Source organism: Ovis canadensis, chromosome 10, assembly GCF_042477335.2.
Source record: "Ovis canadensis isolate MfBH-ARS-UI-01 breed Bighorn chromosome 10, ARS-UI_OviCan_v2, whole genome shotgun sequence".
NCBI lineage: Eukaryota > Metazoa > Chordata > Mammalia > Artiodactyla > Bovidae > Ovis > Ovis canadensis.
The window spans coordinates 14,782,745-14,797,671 of NC_091254.1; the positions used below are offsets into that span (position 1 = coordinate 14,782,745).

The 14,927-nt window shown below is 40.0% G+C and overlaps 1 pseudogene; it reads left to right on the plus strand.

Annotated features, from left to right (window-relative positions):
- The first annotated feature begins 2,199 nt into the window (after positions 1-2,199).
- On the plus strand, positions 2,200-9,509 carry LOC138446981 (endogenous retrovirus group PABLB member 1 Env polyprotein-like; annotated as a pseudogene).
- The last annotated feature ends 5,418 nt before the right edge of the window (positions 9,510-14,927 follow it).

Sequence of the window (14,927 nt, forward strand, 5' to 3'; positions counted from 1 at the left end):
AGCCAGCTTTTTCACTCTCTTCTTTCACCTTTATTAAGAAGCTCTTTAGTTCTTCTTGGCTTACTTCCATTAAGGTGGTGCCACTGGCATATCTCAGGTTATTGATATTTTTCTCTGCAATCTTGATTTTGGCTACTGTTTCATCCAGCTCGGCAATATGCATGAAATACTCTGCTAAAATTTAAATAAGCAAAATTACAATAAACAGCCTTGACATACTCCTTTCCCAGTTGGAACCAGTCAGTTGTTTCATGTCTGGTTCTAACTGTTGCTTCTTGATCTGCATACAGGTTTCTCAGGAGACAGGTAATGTGGTCTGGTATTCCCATCTCTTTAAGTATTTTCCAGTTTGTTGTGATCCACACAGTTAAAGGCTGTAGCATAGTCAATGAAGCAGAAGAGATACTTATCTGAAATTCTCTTGTTTTTCCTATGTCCCAACGAATGGCAATTTTACCAGACCATCTTATCTACCTCCTGCACAATCTGTATGCTAGTTAAGAAACAAAAAAATTAGAACCAGACATGGAGCAATATACTGGTTCAAAATGGGACAGGAGTACATCAAGGCGTATATTGTCATCCTGCTTATTTAACTTACATACAGAGTATATCATGAGAAGTGCTGGGCTGGATGAAGCACAAGCTTGAATGAAGATTTCCAGGAGAAGTATCAATATGAAGAGATGCAAATGATATCACATTTATGGCAGAAAGCAAAGAACTAAAGAGCCTTTTGATGAAAGTGAAAGAGGAGAGTGAAAAAGTTGGCTTAAAGCTCAACATTCATAAAACAAAGATCATGGGGAGAGAGTCATATCCTAGGTAAGTTGATAAGAAGTCTAGGGGTTCCCAAGAAGAGAGGGGTCTGGAATTACCAAGGAGGAAAAAAGGACAAACCTTTTTTTCCCTCTACATTCCTTAGGATTACATAACAATACTGTATCCTGCTTGAGGACAGTCTCTGGAAAAATCCTTCTGGCTAATCTTGTTATCTTAAAATGTAAATTATGGGAGTAGGTCTAGTGAGGTTTTTACAACCTCCAGACATTCTTTTGATTCACCTTAATAACTAATTAAAAAGTGTGTAATTCTATTGCTAACACTAGCAAGGGGTTACACTAGCAAGGGAGTACTCTTTCTGCCCCCTTCTGACGCTTATGTCAGAAGCTTTCTCTATCTCCTTTATACTTTAATAAAACTTTATTACACAAAAGTTCTGAGTGATCAGCCTTGTCTCTGGCCCCAGATTGAATTTTTCTCCTCTGAAGGCCAAGAATCCTGGCATCTTTGCATGGTTCAGCAACAACTTTTCATCTTGGCGGTTCATGTGGGATTCTTTAGGACAAGGTAAGGATGCTTGAAGCTCTAGTTCTTTGTTCTCCTAGTGAACACGTTTTCTGCTGTACTTTACTAACTCTAAGTGGTGCTTGTGTGAATGAATCAAATGCTCTGTGCGAAGCAAGTGAGGAGCCCTGCTCTGTGGTTCTGTGGTGACCTCATACGGCTTATGGCAGAAGTTTGCTGGGGGTTTATACCGACCTGCCAATGCACCCAATGTCTCCTTTGGAGGACCGATCAGAAATGGGCAAAGCGTGTGGAAAGAACTCTCTTTTCTAGGTCAAACTTTTTAGTCTCTTTGACCATTTCGTAACTCCTTGGAAATTAGAAGTACTAACTTAATCTGTTGGATCATAGACTTTCAGGGGACTTGCGATCTATGCTGTTATTGTGTACTGTTACTTAGGTCCCAAACTTAAATTGGTAGTCAGAAAGCAACTAGCCTCACTAGGAATCAAAAGTTCAGAAGCTAGATGGAGCTCTAGCTCCAAGAGCATCTCTGAGGTTAAAGGTTACTCAGATTGGAACTACAATCATTTTTTTCCCCTTTGGTAACACTGGCTCTTAGTGGAACAGAGGAGGCTCTTATACTGGTGTGGTGATGCTTGGAAGGAACATCTCAGTTTTATGTTCGTATTGGTCTTATTGTAGTCAAGAATATACTCAGGGTCGTGCACAGGCACTCAGGTGAGAAATCTTTACCCCAGAAGTTTAGCCTGGGAGGCATTCTGGAAGGTTACTTTGATTGCACCCCGGGTGGCATCAGAGGTGAGGAGCTGGACATCAGTCAGGAATGCCATCAGGTCTACCCATGGTGCATCCCCACCCATCTCGGTGGTAGAATGGGGAGGGACGAGTATGTCACCTGTGTCGGTAAAGGACAGACTAAGTCTGACCAGGAAAGAAAAGCTTTGGTGTAAAGTCTGTCTACACCCCCATCTAGAGCAAGGAGGGACGGCTGCAGTGGAAAGAGGGTGCTGGTCGCTTTTTTTCTCTCTCTTATAGAGGGAGAAAACTGTATCCTGAAAAACTGGGATAGAATTGATCCCCAAGGATTAAAGAAGACACACCTGGTCTTCCTCTGTGATACTGCATGGCCACAGTATCCATTAGAGGATGGTGAATGGCGGCCAGTTGGAGGGGCTCTTAAGTATTTTACAATTAGACTGGTTCTGTAAAAAAACAAGGAAAATGGGTAGAAGTAGACAATGTCTACCCTTTTCTCTCTGTGATATATGCCAGACTTATGTCCTATGGGTATAGATTTCAGTGTGACTCCTTTAGCTCCCTCCTGTCCTCCTACCTTGCTAGATGATATGGAGGATAGAAAACAAAGTGATAAAGAAAAACAGGTTTCTCCAATCTGGGGATCATATGCACAGAGCAGCCAGAGATATTGAGGAACAGCCACACAAGCTGTTGTCTCTTCATGAAGTACTCACTGGGAAAAATAATCAGTCTATGAGAGTTAATAATCCTTTTTCTTATGAAGAAATTAAAAAAAAATCAAGGAGGATCTGTGAGACTATTTAGAGAACCCAGAAAAAATATATTAGAGCTTTTATAGGTGTTACTCGGCTTTATGACCTTACTTGGAAGGATGTGACCTACGTCTTGGGACAAAGGCTGACTCCCGACTCAAAAAGTCAAGTTTTGAGAAAAGTGGTTGCTTATGGAGATAAATAGTTTGGTAATAGATCAGTAGGGAAGAGGGAGGATGAGATAACTGCCCTCCCCACTGAAAATCAGGTGGTCCCAACTACAGAACCAGACTGGGACTACAACAGAGCTAAAGGAAGATGGGATCAGAGTCATTTTGTAAGATGTATTCCTGAAGGACTCAGGCAGGCAAGTGCTAAGCCTTTAAATGAATGCAAATTGGCAGACACAGAACAGGAGGAGAAGGAAGCTCCTGGTAAATTCCTAGATAGACTGAGAGAAGCCTTTCACAGATTCACTGAGATTGATCCTGAAAGTGAAGAGGGAAAAGTGACCTTAAAAGGTAGATTTCTCATTCAGTCGGCTCCAGATATCAGCAGTAAGCTATTAAAATGGGCCTATGGCCCAAATCAGTCTTTAGATAATTTGGTACAATTGGTTCAGACAGTCTATTATGGTGGGAAATTTAAAAAAAAGAAAGAAAGGCAGAACAAGTATAAGGAACAGGCAGAAGCCTTCACAATGGCTATGAAAACCGTTCTTCAACAGCCTGAGAAAAATGCCCAGAGGGACCCAGGTGAAAAGGGATGGGCTTGCTATTACTGTGGAAAGGAGGGTCATCTCAAGCAAGATTGCACTCAGGCATCTAAGCTGTCCCCCACACAAGCTCCCGTCCTAATTACACCTGAGGAAACTCAGGTATTAATAACTGTGGGGGGGCCAATCCGTCTATTTCTTTTTAGATACTGGGGCAACTTACTCTATGCATACTGAAGCCCCTGGCCTAGTTTCTTCCTGATCTGCTTCCATAATGGGACTGTCTGGACCAGCCAAAACGTATTCCTTCAGTGTTTCTGTCAATTGTGACAGGGATTCAGTGGTATTTTCACAGAAGTTTCTGATCGTGCCAGAATCTCCCTTACACCTCTTGTGGAGGGATACACTGAACACAATAAACTGTGGAAAATTCTGAAAGAGATGAGAATATCAGACCACCTGACCTGCCTTTTGAGAAACCTATATGCAGGTCAGGAAGCAACAGTTAGAACTGGACATGGAACCACAGACTGGTTTCAAATAGGAAAAGGAGTATGTCAAGGCTGTATATTGTCACCCTGCTCATTTAACTTATATGCAGAGTACATCATGACAAACTCTGGGCTGGAAGAAGCACAAGCTGGAATCAAGATTGCCAGAAGAAATATCAAGACCTCCGATATGCAGATGACACCACCCTTATGGCAGAAAGTGAAGAAGAACTAAAAAGCCTCTTGATGAAAGTGAAAGAGGAGAGTGAAAAAGATAGCTTAAAGCTCAACATTTAGAAAACGAAGATCATGGCATCTGGTCCCATCACTTCATGGGAAATAGATGGGGAAACAGTGGAAACAGTGTCAGACTTTATTTTTTCGGGCTCCAAAATCACTGCAGATGGTGACTGCAGCCATGAAATTAAAAGACGCTTATTCCTTGGAAGAAAAGTTTTGACCAACCTAGATAGCATATTGAAAAGCACAGACATTACTTTGCCAACAAAGGTCCGTCTAGTCAAGGCTATGGTTTTTCCAGTGGTCAAGAATGGATGTGAGAGTTGGACTGTGAAGAAAGCTGAGCGCTGAAGAATTGATGCTTTAGAACTGTGGTGTTGGAGAAGACTCTTGAAAATCCCTTGGACTGCAAGGAGACTCAACCACTCCATCCTAAAGCAGATCAGTCATGGGATTTCATTGGATGGATTGATGCTGAAGCTGAAACTCCAATACTTTGGCCACCTCATACGAAGTGTTGGCTCATTGGAAAAGACCCTGATGCTGGGAGGTATTGGGGGCAGGAGGAGAAGGGGACTACAGAGGATGAGATTGCTGGATGGCATCACTGACTCAATGGACATGAGTTTGAGTGAACTCTGGGAGTTCGTGATGGACAGGGAGGCGTGGCGTGCTCCGATCCATGAGGTCGCCAAAAGTCAGACACGACTAAGCAACTGAACTGAACTGATACTGAACAAAGTCCATACCTCTCTTTTCATGAATGTGGAGCCTTCCCTTTCTCTCCCTTTAATTGAATGTAAATCCTTGAGTATGGACTGATGGAAAATCTGTGGGTTGAGCACAAAATGATATTCCTGTAGTTGTCAAGCTCAAAGACCCGCACTTATTTCCACATAAGAAGCAGTATCCACTGAAACCTGAGGTTAAAGAAGGGTTAAAACCCATCATCGAAAATGTAAAGGACGAGGGACTATTAATTTCCTTTAACACTCCATGCAACGCTCCCATTTTGGGTATAAAGAAACCAAATGGTAAATGGAGACTAGTTCAAGATTTACGAATAATAATTGAGGCTGTAGTTTCTTTACACCCCGTGGTGCTTAACCATTATACTCTACTGTCTGAACTTCCTGAACCAGCCAAATATGTGATTTGAAGAATGCTTTCTATTCAATGCCTTTGGCGGAGGAAAGTCAATTTCTATTTGCCTTTGAGGACCCCACTCAGCCAGTTTCTCAGTTAATCTGGACAGTTTTGCCCCAGGGATTTTGTGACAGTCCTCACTTATTTGGACAAAGTTTGTCACGAGATCTACAAAACTTTTAATAGCTCTGATGCAGTGGTGTTGCAATATGTAGATATTTTGCTCTGTGCTGAGACAGAAGAAACTTGTTCTTGAGCCTCAGAAGGTTTCTTAAACTTTCTGGCAGGCTGTGGTTACAAAGCATCAAGAGAAAAGGTTCAGCTTTGTCAACAATCTGTTAGCTATATGGGCCTAATCATGCCAGAAGGGACAAAGGCCATAGGCCCTGAGAGAATTAAACCTATACTAAATCATCCCTTACCTATAGCTTTAAGTCAACTGAGAAGATTTTTGGAAATCACAGGGTACTGTAGCATTTGGATTCTGGGTTATGGGGAACTTGCCCAGCCTTTATATAAATTTGTAGCTGAAACTTAGCAGGCCCAAACTGACAAACTGGTTTTTGGTCTCCAGGTACACAAAAGGCTTTTAAGGTTCTTCAGACTGCCCTCCTGCAAGCTCCCACTCTGAGCTTGCCCGCAGGGTCAGAATTTAATTTCTTTGTCACTGAAAGAAAAGTTGTGGCCTTGGGAGTTTTGACACAACCCTGAGGCCCTCACCAGCAAACTATTGCTTATTTAAACAGAAAATTGGATGTAATTTCACATGAGTGGTCCCAGTGCCTAAGAGTAATTAGGGCAGTGGCTTTATTAGCACATGAAGCTTTAAAAATAATTAATGGATGAAACCTTTCTGTATTGACTTCTCATAATGTGAGTGGTTAATATTTGGATGACAGACAGTAGGCTTCTTAAATATCAGTCATTGTTGTTAGAAGGACCAGTAATAACCTTAAAGTTTGTGGAAATTTAAATCCTACCACTTTCCTTCCTGAGAAAGAAAATGAAACACCTGATCACGATTGTTCCCAATTCCTAATTTTAAACTATGCAGCTCAGGAAGATTTAATGAATACCCCATTAGACAATCCTGACGTGGAAATATTTACTGATGCAGTTCTTTGGTCAGGATGGATAGTGTACTGTAGGTTACGCAGCAGTGACTGCTGAACAGGTTTTAGAAGCAAAATCTATCCCCTAGGGGACCAGTGCTCAGTTAGAAGAGTTTGTGGCTTTGGCCCGAGTTAAGCAAATGGCAGCGGATAAATATCTATACTGATTCAAAGTATGCTTATTTGACTTTACATGCTCATGCTACAATATGGAAAGAAAGACAGTTTAAAACAACAGGAGAACCTATTAAACATTTCAGAGAGATTGAGAGACTTTTAACTGCTATAAATTGTCCTAAAGAGGTAGCTGTTATGCATTTCAAAGGACGCAATGGCTGACTGTCAAGCCAGGAAAGCAGCACTTTATGAAACCCCTTCACTATAGATGTCTTTGATCTGGACAGATCCTTTGGAACAGGAAAAATCATAATAGACTGATGAAGAATAAGAAAGATATGAGAAAAGAGGAGCAAAGATTACTGGTAAAGGATGGTTAAAGTCTGAGAATGGACAATTAATAATTCCTGAAATTGCTCAATGGAAAATTCTTAAGGGTTTACACAAGAGGTTTCTTTTGGGTGCAGAGAGTACTTACCAGATGGCTTCTCATTTGTTTGAAGGTAAAAATGCAATGAAAACTTTAAAGAACAGTATCAAAAGGTGTGAGGTTTGTCAGAAAAATAACCCAAAGACTGAAAAGCTAGCAAAATCTGAATTACAACAAAGTGGAAAGTATCCTGGATAGGACTGGGAAATTGATCTTATTCATATGCCAAAAGCTAATGGGTATTCTTGCTTACAAGTTTGGGTGGATACTTTTATTGGGTGGATTGAGGTTTTTCCCTGTCGTAGTGAACAGGCTAAGGAGGTTATAAAGATTTTAATGCATAAAATTAACCCCAGGTTTGGACTGACACGGAGCCTTCAGAGTGACAATGGCTCCGCCTTTAAAATTGCTGTAACTCAGAGGTATCTAACTAAAGTCCTAGGAATTGAATGTCATTTACACTGTTCCTGGAGACCCCAATCCTCAGGAAAGGTTGAAAAAAGCTAATGACATTATCGAGACATCTGCATAAATTAACTCAAGAGACGCAGGACAATTGGATTAAAGTCCTACCCATAGCTTTAATGAAGGCTCGAACTGCACCAAAAAAGGAGGGACTGTCCCCCTTTGAATGTATTTATGGAAGGCCTTTCTTACTCACGGACATTGTTATAGACCCTGAAGGCTTGGAATTAACTAATTATGTAACTCAGCTCTCAGCTTTTCAACAGACATTAACAGAACTTCAGGAGATGACTCCTGATCCAGCCTCTGAGTCAAGCAAGTCTCTATTTGAGCAAGAAACTGAGGTCCTTATGATAACATTGGGATCTGAGGACCATCCCTTACCAGGTTATTCTTTCTTCTCCTACAGCTGTCAAAGTGCCAGGAATTGATTTGTGGGTACATCATACTTGAGTTAAGAGATGGCACCCTGACCAGAACTGTTACATCATTTTATGTCTTTACTTTCTATGCTCTGACTTTGTACTTTTCAGATCGGTCTGATAATCTATGTGAGCCTACTTCTGCTGACTCCAAAAATCCTGAGTCTGCCATTTGATCCTCATGGCAATGCCTTCTTGTCCTGGGCTCACTCCTATGCAACATTTCACAATCAGTCTAACTGCTGGGTCTGCGGAGCTCTCCCCTCTTCATCAGTGGAAGTCTTCCCATGGTGGACATCTCCACTTCAAGGAAAAGACTTTCTCCAAGTCTGCAAATACCTTCAACAACAATCATATGTAATTCCTCTTCTTCATCTGATGACATTTAATAACCTTAAAATGGACTGGTGCAACACGTAGTACTTTAACTATGGACATAATGTGACTTTTAATTTTGATTATACATTGTCTCGGTTCAATGACTATTTTGCTGCACATAAGGTAAAGAGGTCTAGATCTATTTTTTTTTTTTTTAACCTGACATTTATCAAATATGGGATGAGGTTATATGGTTAACTCCTGAAAAAGGACATCCAATATCTACTGCCCCTGTATGCTGGGAACAAATAGAGCCATCCCAGATGTTAGTCAATAACTTGATTATAGTGATTGGAAACACTTGGGAATTTTGCCTCAGGAAATATGCAATGTAATCATACCCGTGTTTTCCAACCCCAATTCAGGTCCTCCCTTTGTCTGGCCAGGCAGTGATTGGGACTGGATATCTCAGTCATGCTGGCTTGCTCCAAGTGGGACATATTGGATATGTGGCTCTTACCTATGGGCATGGCTTCCCTCTGGTTGGGTAGGGAGATGAACCCTAGGTCTAGCCTTTACACATAACTTTATAGTTTCAGAGCTTCCAGAAAAGCCTGCTAATTTTCCCCACCTTAAAACTCGGTGGGCAAGGTCTGTATTTCATTGGTAATGATTATTTGGCTGCAGTGTTTGTTCCCTCGTTGGTAGCTACAGATGTTATGCTATGAGTGGATGCTTTGACTACTTTCAGTCAACAGGCATTAAAAGATTCTCAAAAAGCTATTTCAGCTCTTAATACTGAACAAGCACAAATTAGAAAGGTGGTTTTAAAAAACAGATTAGCTTTAGATATTCTGACAGCTGCACAAGGAGGAATTTGTGCCATTATTCATACCCAATGCTGTACTTAGATACCTGATATGAGCACGAATGTTACTCATTTTACTAAACACATAACCAAGATGATTGGGGCTATGAATACTCCTGAAGCCTCAATTGCCTCACTTTGGGAAATGTTAACTAGTTCCCCATGCTGGGAAACTATCTTTTTACAATAATTCTGATTGTTCTATTTTTACTGTTTGCTCTCTGAATCTCTAACTGTGTAACTGGATTTGTTTCTAGTCGCATGAAGGCTTTTAAGTTACAAATGATTGCCCCAGCTCCTGTAAGTGCCACAGCCTCCTCCAACTATCACCTGGGGCCCCTGGATCAGAGACACTCAATATGAGGGTTAGGAGAATACGTTGCTTTAACAAATTAGGGACTATGCCCCTAAACAGCAGGAAGTAGTTGTGGAATGAAAACAATGCCCCTTTCCCTTGGCAACATAATTCTCCTAAAAGAAAAAGGGGGAATGAGAGAGTCATTTCCTAGGCAGGTTGATGAGAAGTCTAGGGGTCCCCAAGGAGAGAGGGGTATGGAATTCTCAAGTAGGAAGAAAGGACAAACTTTTTTTCCCTCTACATTCCTTATGATTATATAACAACAATGTATCCTGCTTGAAGATAGTCTCTGGAAAACAAACAAACAAACAAACAAACAAACTTCTGGTTAATCCTGTTATCTTAAAATGTAAATTATGGGAGTAGGTCCAGTGAGGTCTTTACAACCTCCAGACATTCTTTTGATTCACTGTAATAACTAATTAGTATATAATTCCATTGCTAACACTGGCAAGGGGGTACTCTTTCTGCCCCTTTCTGATGCCTATGTCAGAAACCTTCTCTATCTCCTTTATACTTTAATAAAACTTTATTACACAAAAGCTCTGAGTGATCAAGCCTCGTCTCTGGCCCAGGATTGAATTCTTCTCCTCCGGAGGCCAAGAATCCCAGTGTCTTTGCCTGGTTCAGCAACAACCTTTCAATGGCATCTGGTCCCACTTCATGGCAAATAGATGGAGAGACAGTGGAAACAGTGGCTGACTTTATTTTGGGGGGGGGGGGGGGCTCCAAATTCACTGCAGATGGTGACTGCAGCCATGAAATTAAAAGAAACTTGTTCCTTGGAAGAAAAGTCATGACCAATCTAGACAGCATATTAAAAAGCAGAGATATTACTTTATCAACAATGGTCCGTCTAGCCAAGGCTTTGGTTTATCCAGTAGTCATGTATGGATGTGAGAGTTGGATTATAAAGAAAGTTGAAAGCTGAAGAATTGATGCTTTTGAACTGTAGTGTTGGAGAAGACTCTTGAGAGTCTCTTGGACAGCAAGGAGATCCAACCAGTCCATCCTAAATGAAATTAGTCTGGAATATTCATTGGATAGACTGATACTGAAGCTGAAACTCCAAAACTGTGGCCACATGATGAGAAGAACTGACTTATTTGAAAAGACCCTGATGCTGGAAAAGATTGAAGGTAAGAGGAGAAGGTGAGGACAGAGGAGGAGATGGTTGGATGGCATCACCGACTCAATGGACATGAGTTTGGGTAAACTCTGGGAGTTGGTGATGGACAGTGTGGCCTGGTGTTCTGTGGTCCATGGGATTGCAAAGATCCAGACACGACTAAGTGACTGAACTGAACTGAACATCATGTACAATGCCAGGATGGGTGAAGTTCAAGCTGGGATCAAGAATGCAAGGAGAATATCAATGACCTCAGATAATGTAGATTATACCACTTTAATGGCAGACAGCAGAGAGGAACGAAAAAGCCTCTTACTGAAGATGAAATAGGAGAGTAACAAAGTTGGCTTAAAACTCAACATTCTTAAAACTAAGACCATGGCATCCAGTCCCATCACTTCATGACAAATGAATGAGGAAAAATGTGGAGACAGTGACATGTTATGTTTTCTTGGTCTCCAAAATCACTGTGGATGTGAGTGCAACCATAAAATTAAAAGACACTTGCTCTCTGGAAGTACAATTCAGTCACTCAGTCATGTCGGGCTCTTTGCTACCCCATGGACCTCAGCACACTTTGGAGGAAAAGCTGTGACAAACATAGACAGCATATTAGAAAGCAGAGACATCAACTTGCTGACAAATGTCCATGTAGTGAAAGTTATGTTTTTTTCCAGCAATCATGTGTGGATGTGAGAGTTGGACCATAAAGATGGCTGAGTACCAACAAATTGATTCTTTCAGACTCTGATGTTGGAGAAGACTTTTGAGAGTCCCTTGGACAGGGAGGAGATCAAACCAGTCCATCCTAAAGGAAATCAACCTTGAGTATTCATTGGAAGGACAGATGCTGAAGCTGAAGTGCTGATACTTTCACCACCTGATGGCAAGAGTAGACTCTTTTGAAAAGACCTTGATAACGGGGACAATTGAGGGCAAGAGAAGAAGCATGCAACAGAGGATGAGATTTCTGGATGGCATTACTCACTGAATGGATATGAATTTGAACAAATTCAGGGAGATAGTGAAGAACAACAGAGTCTGGTATGCTGAAGTCCATAGCCTGAAAAGAGTTGGACATAACTTAGCAACTGAACAAAAACAACAAGTTGGCTCAGTGATTGTATTTCTGATCATGTTCGTGTTGCCAACTGTCTTGCTGTTCACACTCTTCTCACTGTTTGCTGACCTCATGGTAGGCACGACATAAGCTAAGAGGCTGGAAGAATACTTGAGGAGCCATAGGAATTGCAGACATATTTATTCTCTCTTGGCTGGCCTGACAGTCATAACACAACCTGTCTTCTGGCTGACACAGCAGCTGTAGCAGCAGTCATAACATCACCATAATGTAGTCATAACATAGCCAAAGCATAAGCTCACATAACATAACCATAATGCTGCCACAGTGGAGCCCTACTGCAGCAGAGGCTAGGGCTTTCATGGTGAAGTTCATACAGGCATACCATACAAAGTAGCCTGTGACCAAGTGAATACCTCATCATGTACATGTGCAGTGCTCTAAGTGATTTCAGCTGTTACATGCTGCTAAGTCGCTTCAGTCATGTCCCACTCTGTGTGACCCCATAGGTGGAAGCCCACCAGGCTCCCCCATCCATGGGATTCTCCAGGCTAGAATACTGGAGTGGGTTGCCATTTCCTTCTCCAGTGCATGAAAGTGAAAAGTGAAAGGGAAGTCGCTCAGTCGTGTCCGACTCTTAGCGACCTCATGGACTGCAGCCTACCAGGCTCCACCATCCATGGGATTTTCCAGGCAAGAGTACTGGAGTGGGGTGCCATTGCCTTCTCAGCTGTTACATAACTGTGCAAAATCATTGTTTTCAGAACATGGGGTGAGAGGGCATGAGAGCATGGGGATAGAGAGTCTGACTGGCTCCATCTTATTTATTTGCCCATAATAGTAAATATTCTAATTGCCAATGCAGGAGACACAGGAGATGTGGGTTTCATCCTTGGGTCAGGAAGATCCCCTGGAGGAAGAAATGAGAACCCGCTCCAGTATTCTTGCCTAGAGAATTCCATGGACAGAAAATCCTGGCTGGCTACAGTCCATAGGGTCACAAAGAGTTGGACATGACTAAGCACACTCACAAATGAACATTTAGAAGGTAATTACTAATTAGCATCAAATTATATCTGTAAACTTTTATAATAAAAAACTTGCATAATTTATCCTCTGAGGTACTTCTCTCAAAAAATAATACAAAATTTGAAGATATTTGAAAACTATAAGAACATGTATCAAGGAATAAAGTTATCAGAGATAATCAAATTACAACATTATTTCCTGTAAAGAAAAAAACCTGAAATTTTTTTATTGAAATAAAAAAATATTATATAGCTCATTTAATCAAATGACAGTGATATCTGCAAGACAAACCTTCAGTCAGTGAACAGAAAACAAAAGTTTTAACTTGGAAATCATGAGATTACTAGAAAATAAAAATGATACAAATAAAATTGCAAAAGAAGTCTTACTTACCTATGTTATAGAACGTGTATTTAAATTGTCCACATCTTTAATTTTCAAAAGCCAAAGGATATTTTCATTATATAATAGTGATATCTAATTATGTTATCAAACAAGCATTAAGGAGTGTAATCATCTTTAAGTTGGGCTAGCACTTAGGAATACTACCACCTGCTACCATTTTTACTTTTACAATGAAGTAAAAAATAGCTCAAAGTAAAACTATAAGTAAAGTCATTTCAGTCTTATTTTACAGGTTGGAAAATATTCACAATGAAATCCTTTAATGAGTTTGCCATTTTTCAAGCTGCCTTGCAGTATAAATAATTTTAGATAACATCCTAAAGGGAAATTTTAAATAATACTCTTATATTTTTGTCTTATTAGAAGGTATTACTATAGTTTGAACTTTCCTTGTAGCTCAGTTCTTAAAGAATCTGTCTGCAGTGCAGGAGACCCGGGTTCGATCCTTGTGTTGGGAAAATCCCCTGGAGAAGGAAATGGCAGCCCACTCCAGTATCCTTGCCTGGAAAATCTCATGGACACAGAAGCCCAATGGGCCACAGTTCATGGGGTAGCAAAGAATTGGGCACTACTGAGTGACTAACACTATACTTTACCACAGAGGTTTTACAGTATTTAACATAATGTGCACAAGCTCTGATTTATGGATTAATGAATAGAAGGAACAGGCATTAAAGCAAAACAGGAAGGATTTGAATTTATTTATTTTAACTGCTGTAAATTTTAGGTAATATTTTGTTGATTAAATATTTATACATATTTATGGCCAGGCTTTCATGGTGAAGCTCATAAGTATTCACGCATACTTATATAAATAACAAACATATGTATATGTGTATATATATATATATATATATATATATTTGTATATTTTCTGAAAGCTAACACATTATCACAAAATGTAACTGATGCTATTCAATAGGTAAGCATTATTTTTTAGTTAAAATTCAAAACCACAATATGAATCTAGCTAGTGTCTCTTCTAATAATTTGCCTCTACAAATTTTCTTATACTTAATAAATATAAATAATGTGTAGATATATATTTAGTGAATTATTAAAGTTGTATTCTAGTCTTTCACTGTTTGAAGAAAAAAAATGTCAGCAAAATTAGTTTACTGACGGTTAAAGACATTTTCTCTGAATTTGTAAATTAGGATGAGCATTTGACTTATTATCACGACATTGTAAGCTGATCATTGAACATAGTTTAAAAATTTTTTAATTATTTAAGAAGAAGCCCAGAAGGAAGATGCTAAATTTCATTCAATACTGAATCCGTTACTTTACAAAAGCAATCTGAATGTCAAATATTTGACACCAGAATTGGTAGCAAGTAAGTCTCACAGAACTAAACTGCAAAGTGGCATGCAAAATTTAGAACAGTAGGCTGTATATAATTAGGAGAGATTGTGCTTCTAAATATAAAAGTCCTATGCTCCTCATGCAGAAATAAAACCCTTTGGAAATCAGCAGTCTGGTTGTACTCTTTAAAAACCCTTAAGACAAACATAAGGGCAACAGATAAAACACGTCTGCTAAGTTAGGAGAAGCAGGCTTTCCACAGACAAATGTGTAAGATCATTAGCAGAACTAAGCAGAGAATGCTATTATGTTTTGCCTTCCTTTATACTGAAATATTTTGTCTGCATTTCTTTAAATAGAGGAAAGGTTTGTAAAGGTTTAAGGCAGAGACATGTCAAACCTAAAACACTTGCATTTCCAAAACTCTTGCATACTGCATTCACTCACAAAACAAATAATCCAAATTATTTATAA